We start from the raw sequence: 12,174 nt of genomic DNA, 5'->3' as shown, positions 1-12,174 counted from the left end.
CCACAGGAAGAACCCTACAAGGAGAACTTTCAGACGGGTCCATACTTCAGCTAATGAAAGTTTCAAAGACTGCAATTGCTGGACTTACGGATCAAGAGGATATATCTCTCCCCACTTCCCATAGAAACGTGGTGAACTGAGAAAATTTGAAGTCACGAATGACATTCTAGGCGCAGTCTACTCTCGCGATTTGGTACCCATTTACCGATTCGAAGATCTTCTGTTAGACGAAAGTGTCTATAAGCCCTGAACCAAATAGGACCAAACCAAAGGAAGCATCACATAATCTATTAAGTAAGTTGAGGTGAGTTTGCTATACCTATTGAACTTACTGGTAATGTGTTGGAAATGCAACTGATTTCTAAAAAAAAAATTCTTGGAAAACTAAGTAAGCTTAGAAAAGTAGTTGTTACTATGAAATGGATCCACATAGAAACTATTGAAGTAGTAATAAAAGCAACTTTTAAGCAATGAATTGATTGAAAAATACATTTATCTATAATGGGTAGAAGAATAAAAAGCCTAACAGATGGCTATCTGTGAACAATGATAGGTAATCTGTATGCAGAAAAATTGATATTTGACATTCATCCTAGAATTGTATACAACCTACCATACCAAGATTTCAGTAGAGTCTTAACCCTCAATCAAGATTTTAAAAGAAAAGATCTAATGCAAGAAGGAAATAAACCATGTTCTACAACTTATAAAATTGAATATGCCTTTTCCAATAAGCATCATTCAGATTTATTTCATAGGAATGAGTATTGAGATTTCTAAAATTTTCAAGAAATTTGCCAAGGTAATGACACTGGTTCCAATAAGGATACCTAGAATAGGTAGTGTTGATATCATCATAAAAGATCAACCAGTGTTAGATAAAATACTTAGCTCTATAATTGAGCTTAGTAGTAGGATGTCATTTTCGGAGGATAGGACTACGGGCTATAAAGGAAAGGAGAAAGAGTTATTAAAAATTTTAATTCCTCAAGAGATTAGGGTAGAAAACATAAAACTTAGATACTCTGAAGGATGGAAAGAAATACAAATTATATTTGACATCAATAAGAAAGAAAATGTTTCCCTTGTGATGACTTATATCATTTGCAGCAAGTTGTTGGTAGATATAAAAACATGTCAGAAATAGCTGACCATGAAATTCTAGTTGCAGGTGTTGCGAGACGAGAAAATGGGATATGACTTTGGGGATAAGTGTCCTCGAAGATCATAAACCATGGGGAAGAAAAGGTAATGGAATGGAATTCAGTCTTGATGGTGTTACCATAAGGATTGAATGATAAGTCCCTTTTCTATATACATATCCGTTGGTATGTTGTGTGATTAGTATAAGACAAAGTATTTTGTAGCTTATATTGATTCAGGATCAGGGATTTGCATGGCAAAACCTGGAGTTTTCCTTAAATGGAATTTTTCTTAAAGAAGCAAGGGAAACCTTACCCATTGTTGGAGGAAGGGATTTTTCATAGAAAATCCTAATACTCAATAAGGGAATACTTGATACCAAGATCATGATCGGAGGAGCATTTGGATCACCCTTGTTTATGGTAAAAACACCTCCAATTTACTTTCATGATACATGTGTCGATATCTTACCTGGTAACAATTTCATTCAAACATTTATAAGATATATGCTGATAATCAAAGGAATTTGCTAATCTTTACTATTAATTGTGGTAGTGAAATACAGGTTTTGTGAAGAGAAAAGACATTTAATAGGATAATGCCTATAAATTTTTGCGACAAACGTGGTGATTTCGATGGTAGATTAACTCATCCAAAACTATATTATGAGAGGAAATTTGGTAAGGTTCTTTTGTCTTTCAGGCAATAGGGACTCATCAATAGCAATAGCTTCTAAAAGGAATCCGATTAAGAAATTAGGAACCTTAAAGAAGAATTGCAGGAAATGAAATAGCTAGAAATTAGCGAGGAAAGCAAGCTTTTTCTTGAAAACATCAAGAGACTTATCCAAAGGAACTTTAGTGAAAACCCTCTTGCCTGGTGTGATAGGAACAAGATCGAGACTACTCTAAAAGTCAAAGAAAAATGCAAGTACGAGTACAAACCTATCCAAATAAACATGGAGGATAAGAATGATATGCAGATGATTATTAAAGAGCATATCAATCTTGAACTCATCGAACCTGGAGTCTCCACATACAGTACCCCTAGATTTCTGGTAGAAACCATGGTGAGATAAAGAGAGATAAACACAGGTTGGTAATTACATTCCTTATAGAGAACACTTACTTAATTGCATTAAAGGAGCAAAAGTGTTTTCTAAATTTGATTGCAGATTTGGTTTTTAATCAGATTAAGATAGAGAGTGAATCAAAGAAATTTACTGCATTCTCCACACCACAGGGACAATATATTTGGAATGTGCTTTCAATGGGTCTAGCTAATGCACCCCAGATATTTCAAAGAAAAATGGATAATCTTTTTAAAGAATATTTTGAATTCATGTTCGTCAACATTGACGACATACTGATTGCATTTAAAAATATGAAAGATCATATTAAACATTTTGAAATATTTTTTGATGCATGCCATAAAAAACGTTCAAAGGTTCTTATTGACAAAACAGGAATTGAGTTTATGGAGAAAATATGCAATTTTGCAAACGTACTCAAAGACAAGAAGCATTTGCAAAATCTTTTAAGAGTTGTTAATTTTGTAGGCATCTTCATTAAGGATCTTTCATGATATAGGAAGGATTTCTGACCACTTTTAAAGGAAACGAAAAGTTCAAAGTGGAAATAGGAAGAAATTCACACAAAAAGGGTTCGTGAGCTGAAACAGACTTTATACCTCAAATTAAAGTAATAATTTTGATTGATTTAGTTTTAATATGTGTCAAGCCTATAATTCTTATATCTATGTTAATATCTTATTGAATGGCCTAATAAGTAACTACTTTTAGTATACCTATTACATTCTCTTTAGTAACTATATTAATAAAACTATAATAAGTAACCAAATGCTTTAATATTTAATTTTTAGTTTGTAATACTATTATTTAATAAAACTATATTTTTTTCCTAACCTCCAACTTTCTCACCCATACAATTTTCATGAATTTTAACTTCCTAAGCTAATAACTTTTCTCTCCTTTCTTTCATATTTAAATCATACAATTAAAATATTTAATAATGATCAAATTTAAATTTTTATTTATGGTGCACGACACAAATGATGGCGTGACATGCCCTTCTCAAAACTAAGGAGTCAACGAAAAAGATGACCAACGCACACAAGAAATTAATTGCTATCACGTCGTCATGCCACATTGTTCATTACATTTTCTATGAAACGTCCAACGAAGTCGAAGGATGATCCATTTTCCAGTTTCTTATATGTATAGTGGATATTGTTATTATAAATATATATATATATTTATATATATATATGCATGTATTGTAATATTTAAATGGTAATGCCATCCATCAAATTAGTGGCAGACAACGTGGTGCTGCCACTTTATAAATATATTTATTTTTCTGTTTTTTTTAATAATTTTTAATCACTTTTGTTAATTTATAATTTGACCCCTAAATTGATTTAATATATATAATTTATCCCCAAATATTTTATAAAGCTCTAATTTACTCCCTTCAAGTTTTAATATATTCAAAATTTCAATCTATAATTTATTTACTAATTAACTAAATTTCGTAAATATTTTACCAATTAATCCCACAGTTATGTATTATAATCTTCGAGCCGTCACACTGGGTCCCACTGGATGCACTTCCACTTGAACTGGCAGTCTAACTAGTACAATCCTTGGACATATGTCCCTACCTCTACAGCTATAACAGATCCTGGGTATAGTACTTGGTCCCCAACATTGTCCCAAATATCGTCTCTTGGATATAGTACGTGGTCCCCAACATTGTCCTAAATGTCATCTCCCACAAGTAGAACAACTTGGTATGTAGGCTACCCCTCTACTATAACCTTGTCGACCTGCCTTAGTCCAACATAAGGCATAGTAGATGAATTGTGCTCAATCGTATCTCTATTGAAGCCCATTGGTCCACTAAACCTTTGCTGGCTACTTCCACGAAAAGCAGGACCACCACACAAGAAGTTTCCACTTTCGGCTGAAGACGAACGACCGGTACGCTTCTTGGTCTACCTACTTAAATCCCCTACTGTATACATTGACTTTCTCTTCGCTTCCCCTTTCTTCTTATCTTCGGTTACTGTTTCTTCCATCCGTACAACTAACTCAACAAGAGTTTTTAAAATTCGTAATTCTAACTGCAAGGCCCTTTTTAATCTCTGGTCGTAGTCCCTACTTGAAACGGTAACATTGATCTTCCTGTGTCACTACCGCTTCTGGTGCATACTTGGTTAATGCAGCAAAATAAAGTTCATATTATGTCGTTGTTTGATCATCTCCTTAGACTAAGTTTAGAAACTCCATCCTCTTCTTATTTTGGAACATCTTAGGTCTGTATTTATCATCGAACTCTCTAAAACTTAGCCTATGTTATCTCTCTTGGTTTATATACCCTCTTTACTGACCTCCACTAAATCAGTGCATTCCTCACGAACAAAGAAACAACATACTTAAGTCAGTTCTTTAGAGTGCAATTCACTAAGCTCATCACGTCTTCAATTTTTCCCACCATCTCTCTGCAATCTCTACGTCTAAGGTACACTGAATTTTTGTAGTTCCCATCTTCCTACTTCTTTCATAATTACAGTCAATTACGGGAACTATTGGTGTTGGCGCTGGAGTAAGTGCGTGTGTCTGTGTCTGTGCAAGTAACTGTTCTCGAACCTGTGCTTGGACTTGGAAAGCTATTTAAAATATCTGTGCATACTCCGGTGGTAACCCTGCTACTGGAGCATCACTAGGAGGAATTGGAGCATCAACACCAGCACTCTCTCGACCTATATCCACCCCACCTGCACTCTCAAGTGTAACTGAGCCCTCTGCAGACTTCACTGACTCTTCCCTACTGGCTACTTGGTCAGCACGTACACCTTGAGAAGTTCTACATTAAACAATTCTATCATTAGACACATTTCAAATTCAACCTATCACCCTAGAAACGTAGACTTGATCTAATACCACCCAAGTTAGCAACCTTTATGACACTACACTTAATTACCACAGATTATTATACCCTTTTCCTAATTTCAACTTACGTTACAATAAGTTTCCATTTAACCAGAAAAATAAATTCTAATTTTTTTTTATCAATATAATATATAAATGTCATATGAGATAATAAACATCATCAACAATTTATACTTACTTCCCTCATATGTCCTCATATACACAACCTTAAAGAAAAATAACACAATAGCCAGATGTACATAATTATAAACGCAAACCAGACAAAAGATTAGTATATTCAATGTTAAAATAACCAAAAGTCTGGGCTTCAGATGTCACGGCTCACCCACCTGATAAGAGTGATAGCACGACTCAAAATTCAATACGGCTAGTTAGTGTCCTGAAAAATACGTGACAAGAACTGAGCTTCCTACTCAATTAGTATAGCTAACCAATCTATATATATGCATATGTAGCAAGTCATGTATAATGCAATTATTTCAAACAACACTCGTCATATAATGACAATAGATGTAAGTAATAACACATGGCCATAATCATATATCAGCCCACGACATAATATTTGACGTTATAGTTTATCTTCTTAGGACCCTACTTAATCGAACTGAAGTGTATTACTAAATGAGTTTTGTCTACTATCATCATCATCTCAATTCCAATATCTCATCCGATATCACACAACACGCTGCTCGTCATTAATCATATCATCAGAAGCCATTGCAGCGTGCCTCCTCCCATTAAGGTAAGCCACCTTTCACTTTAAATCACAACATCTATATTTTTCTTCATCATTCAATTTTATTTATATATATAATTATATTAATAATTACTCTCTCTTCAATAACTTTCTCATTCGATTCCATTCCACAATTAGCTATACGATCACAAAATCATTCATCTAACATCCGTACAACACAACCACAGATAAACACATAATAACAATTTCGCATATACTAACGCAATCCGAACAAATAGTCAATATTTACAATCAAATATATAAACAATAAACATATAAATCCAATTACATATATAAGTCTAATTAGCTATACTTACTTCAAATCTCACAATGATTGAGTCAACATAAAGAGTTGATCAACCCCCTACTTTATTATCACGTTATATGTATAGTCAACATATTAAAAATATTATAAATTCTAAATAAGATATTAAATAATATTCATAAATTTCCGTCAATATTTTAATATTTCATTTATATCAAATTTTAAATTTTTGTTCCATTTTCTTTTAAATAACTAAACTTCCTAGGTATATATTTATTTTATCAATTTGTTCATAAGAGTTGATTTTATCAAACTCCTCATATTTTTATAGCTACCATTCTTTATAACATCCCTGACTTAGACTATTATAATAATCTCATTTTTCTTTTTAATAATCGTAAATTTCTCAAATATAATTTTTTAATATTTTTTAAATATAATTTTTGAATATTTCTATAAATTTTCTATCAATTTCTTGCTGTTTTAGAATTCAATTAAACACCAATACATATAATTATGCATTTGGTTAATAGGTCCTATGGAATTGAGTAAATTAACTATAGTAATGATTAAATCTAACAAATTTAATAATTTAATTAACCAACTATAATATTTTTATGTCAAATGGGATATTTAATTCAATACAAGTTTAAGTGATCAAACTCATATAGTTTTTCTATTAAATAGTACATTTGTCAATATAAATTACATTTAGTAAATGGACTATTTAAATAATATAATAATATAAGTTAATACAAATTAAAATAAAATTTTTTCATACCTATTTTCATTGCGCCTGAGTGTGTGTGTGTGTGTGTAAATATACTGAGTTTGTGTTTGTGTGTTTGGTTATTTTTCTGTGCTTTTTTTTCTAGAGGAAATGCACTCAAATTAACTGGCTAAATTAGCAAGTAGAACAATGTCCAGTCTTGGGGGGAGAAGGGAAGAATCTCTTTCCAAATTCAAGGACATCGCAACAAGAAGTTGGTAACTGAGTTTCCTGATCGGCGAATAAAAGAGAAAGAAACAGACTCAAATTGTACAGAAAAAAATGAATGTCTAACACCAACAGACTAACGACTCAAATGTGCATAGGATTTCTTGTTCGAAAGAGATACACATTCCCCTTCAAGTATCACCCTAAGCCATTGCTTCCGGCATGCAAGTCAAATGACTTCCCTAGCTGCATAAGCTTTCGCCACCTCTGCCAAGCCTCCCCTTTCCATCCTCCAAGACAACCAATCAAAATACATCCCCGCAACGTCCGGTGCCACTACTCCAAGACCCATGGCCGTCTGTCCTTGAAGTGTAGCCCCGTCAAAATTGATCTTGATACACTTATTAGGCGGAGGGTGCCATGAGATTGGTGCAGCAATCTAACATTCTTCCTCGCATTGCGTTGAGAATTAAATAAGAAAAGGTAGCCTCGCGCAAAGTCGACCACCTATAGGGGAAAGAGGAAGGCTTTTTATGCAAGTTTCATGTTCCTAGACCACCAAATTGTCCAATAAATCATCATAACCAATTCAAAATCTGAGGGAGACAATTAATGTTGAAGACCCTTGGTCCTATCCTCCATAGACAATGCCTTACCCTCTAAATCATGCCATCCTAAGTTCGAAAGTGCCCATACCTGTCATGCAAAGGAACATTGAAGAAAGGGGTGGATGGGGGTTTCAGCCTCCCATCCACAAAACGGGCAGCAAATCATTTCAGATGGTAGCCTGCGCTGCAAATTGCTAACCGTCGGTTGGATGTCATGAACCACGCGCCACATGAACACCTTCGTCATATTTGGAATATGAGATTGCCAAATAGTGTGCCACACAGACTTCAACCAGCTCTCCCCACTAGTTCCCATCAGAGAGGTCTAGACAGAGCGCTCGAAAAGAAGGTATACGAGGTCTTCAAGGGTCTTGCAAGCGTTCAACAAATGGCCCATCCCAATACGCCATCTACCTGAACGTAAAAGACTCATAACCGCATACATACTTCGCCACATAGGATCGATGGGTCCCTCATTGAGCATCAAAGAGGTGGGTTCGAGGAAAATATTTGGTTTTCAAACCTCTACGAACTAAGTTGTTTGACCTCGATAAAAGCCTGGTTGTTTGGCAAGTAGAGCTAAGTTGTAAGCCTCTGGATTATGACAACCCAATCCACCGTCTAGCTTACTCATGCACATCTTGTCCCAAGCAAGCCAATGAATTTTCCTCCGATCACCGTCATGCCAAATCAACCGCTAAGGACTGGAACTCCTTAAGTAGAGTATGTGGTAACCGAAAGCACGACATCGCATATGACGGAATTTCCTGTACAACGGCTAGAATGAGGACAACCTTACCCGCATGACAAAACATCTTTTCATGCCACCCCAAAATTTGTCTCCACATACGATCCATTAACTTAGCAAACAGACCCTCTTTGATTGGAACGCCATCGCTGGAAATCTAAGGTAAATTTCATGCTTGTTCTCTAGGTGAATCCCCAAAGTCTCCGCCAAGTGTTGTTGAGTCTCCATGGGAGTATTGCTACTGAAAGTAGCAGAAGAGTTTTGGAGATTGATCTCTTGTCCCGAAGTAAGTTTATAGGTATCTAGAATATATCGAACATGCTGCACCGTAGTTAAATTTGGTAAACAAAACACCTAGTATCATATGCAAATACTAAGTGAGATATACAAGGGGCGCCTTCACAATTATTCACGCCTAAGGCAGTCTCGTCTCCACCGCCACATGAAATAATGAGCTAAGAGACTCTGTGCAAGGAATAAACAAATAAGGGAATAGGGGGTTCCCTTGATGGAGCTCCCTTTGGGGGATAATAGAACCAAATTGTGAACCACCCAATACAAATGAGTAAGAAATTGACGTCACACAAAGCATAATAAGGTCAATAAAAAGACAAGGAAAACCAAACTTACCCATCACTCTTTGGAGGAATGGCAATTCCACTTGATCATGTGCTTTGCTGAAGTCAAGCTTAAGATTCATGTAGTGCTTCCTCCATGGGTGTTAAGAAAATGATTAATCTCAGAAGCAAGCAAGACATTATCTATAATATGACGACCTGGAACAAGCACCGCTAGAGAGGGAGAAATGATACTTTCAAGCTAAGGTTTTCAGTCGATTAGTAATGATTTCAGAGACAAACTTATACACAACATTACACAAATTTATGGGACGGCATTAAGTTAGAGATCACCGTAGTTACTCTTAGGAATGAGCACGATGTTCGTATCATTGAAACAAACAGGAAAAATACGATTATTGAGAAAATTTAGCACACAAGAGATGACATCAGCTTTGATAACATGCTAAAACCTTTGGAAGAAAAGGGGAGGCATGTCGTTCGGGCCTAAGGATTTCAACGGGGATATATTAAAGAGAGCATTTGTTCCCTCAACTTGCATAAAGTGTCGTTCCAAATCCTTTGCCATCGATGAGTCCACCATGACTGGGATATGCTTGGTTCCACGTTGAATATCATTGGGAAGAGGCTTACTTGAACTAAACACTATCCCAAAATAGTCGATTACACACTACTGCACCCCTTCCGCTGTTTCTGCTCGTGAGCCATCCAAATTTTGCAATTTACGGATTGAGTTGGTTTGATATCTATATCTTGCTTTAGCATGAAAAAAATTGGAATTTTGATACCCCTCCTTCAGCAACAATTTACTCCCTTGTTTCCAAAAGATCTCTTCTTAAGTGATCAACTTAGTAAGTCTAGCTCTGTCCCTCAACTCCCTTTCCTTTGAGTCTTCAAACGCTACAAATAGCTTGAGTGTCACTAAAGACTCTTCCAATTCCTTAATTCTATCCCTTGTTTCCAGACCAATGAAACGTCCCTAACAGGACAACTTAGATCCAACTACTGCAATCTTTTTCCTAATCTGTTAGCACCCAAAATTGCCGCTAGAGATGTCCAAGACCATGCAACAATGTCCTCACAACTGGGTTCTTAGAGGCATACCGCTTCGAAGTTAAAACACTTTCGATATCCTAATAGCTACCACTATACCGACGACCGAAGCTCAATATGCAATCCGTTATTAATCTGAGTATGAAAAGCTTGTGACCGTAGCTCATTTGAGAGGCTTGGTCAAGCCACTCACAAATTGTGTTTGGCTTCTGTTGATTATTGCACCACGTGAATGCGAGGCCTCAAAATCCCAAATGGTGCAACTCACAATGCGTCAGGCAATTACGAAAGTTTCGAATCTGCCACTCTGCCCTCAAAGGACCCCCCTCCTTTTTAGAATGTTTGAGGATTTTGTTGAAGTCATCGACACATAACCAAGGCCTCACCAATTGAGAGTGCAGCCATCAAAGAAGTTTCGAAAATTCCACCCTTTAATTCGTATCGAGTTCACCATAAACGCTTGAAAACCGCCACTAATCCCTGGTCTCTTCCAGAATCAATATGCCAATGAAAGAACTACTGAAAGTGCACTTTCACAATTTTTTGCCATAACAACGCCAAAGCACCACTTTTTCCTTCCAACTCTACACAAATGCCAAATAGATTCAACCGTTTTTTCATAACCTCAATTTGACTAGTTGAACATTTGGTCTCTTCGAAAAAGACCAAAAGGGGTTTATAGACTCTGAAAAGATCCTAGAGTCCTTTGATTATCCAAAGGTTCCCCAACCCTTGGCAGTTCCACACTAACAGGCTCATAACGCTAGGTGGGGCTATGAGGCAACCTCTACCGAGATATTGGACATATCTGATAGCACACCACCAGTTATGCTAGGTTTTTTAGGGGAGAGATCCGCAGCTTCCACAATCTCATCCATCATCATTTTGGAAGCAAGGTTGGGGTTGACACAAAATTAGGACGTGATTTTTTCGTATATTTACGCTTTTGGGTAAGTGCTGACACAGGGCAGTGGATAAGAGAAGGGATATTAGTTACGGGCAAGGACGCATAGGGTTTAGCACAGGGAGTTGCAAGAGTTCATATGGAGTATCTCAGACGACAGAAGAAATGACGGTAGACAGAATTAGGGTAACGATATCAATTAGAGTATCTCCTGACATAGAGGAAGGAGGGATGCCAGATGAGCAGGGTTTTTAGGCAGGGGCATGGAGAAAAAGGGTAGAGGAAAAAGGGTTCTCGGGGGTGGATATGATTGAGGAAGGCTGGGCAGGGGCAAGGTTGTAATTTCTAAGATCAGGAACAGGGGAGAGCATTTTATGAGTAGGCTCACGAAGGTTCCCAATATGGGTCCACGTCACTTAAATTCAATAGCGGGTGTGGAGACTGGATCGTTCTGGGAGCTGAAACGGGGTCGAGATATCTGGACTTGGGACTGAGTGTCTTCTCTATTGGGGGAAGTGAGTTCTCATAGCCACTGGGTGCACCACTGGCAACCAAGGACCAAAGAGTGCATTCTCTCCAGGTCAACAAAATCCGCCTGAATAAGAGCTTCACACCACTTCGAAATATGTCCGATTCAGCCACACAAATAGCAAAAGTTGGGAAGTCTTTCATATGTGAAGGTTACAAGTTGTTCATCTCCCAACACCGTATGGATTTCCATGGCTCGAGGTAGAGGCTTCGGAACATCAAAGGCAACCCTAATCCTCATGAACGAACCCCACGATTGCAGACCCTTTTGCTGATCAACATCTTTAAGGCATCCAATCTTATCAACGAAGAATCTAGCGATGTCCTTGGTCATCTTTCTGAGAGGTAGATTGTGAATTCGAGCATGAAAGTTACACCAAGTAAGATCCATATTGGCAGGGTTTTCAATCTCTACCACCTTAGCTAGCACAATCAAATTCTTCTTGAAATCCCATGGCTCGCTCGCTAATACCCCGTCGTGATCAAAGTTGTGAAAGAATTTCAATAGGAAATTATCATTCTCAATTAATGTGATTTCCATGCCCTTTGTTGGATTCTATGATGATTGAAGAATGGATTTTAAAGCTTTCACATGGTAGGGTTTGTGGGAAAGGATACGCCCAACCACATGAAACCCGCGACTGCACAGATCAGAGTGCCATACCTTTGATGGCATCACCACTCCCAACTCCTCTTCCTTT

The 12,174-nt window shown here is 36.8% G+C and overlaps 1 long non-coding RNA gene across 1 annotated transcript; it reads right to left on the bottom strand.

The window, feature by feature from the left end:
* Positions 1–7,195: 7,195 nt before the first annotated feature.
* On the bottom strand, positions 7,196–11,647 carry LOC148784816 (uncharacterized). Its single transcript, XR_016063010.1, has 2 exons — positions 7,751–11,647; positions 7,196–7,561 (listed from the first exon to the last, which is right to left on the bottom strand). It is a non-coding gene; the product is annotated as an uncharacterized LOC148784816 (long non-coding RNA).
* Positions 11,648–12,174: the final 527 nt, after the last annotated feature.

The sequence above is a fragment of the Sesamum indicum genome, linkage group LG12, assembly GCF_026168435.1.
Source record: "Sesamum indicum cultivar Baizhima isolate 11 linkage group LG12, ASM2616843v1, whole genome shotgun sequence".
NCBI classification, from domain to species: Eukaryota; Viridiplantae; Streptophyta; class Magnoliopsida; order Lamiales; family Pedaliaceae; genus Sesamum; species Sesamum indicum.
This window is presented reverse-complemented; position numbering and strand designations above follow the sequence as displayed.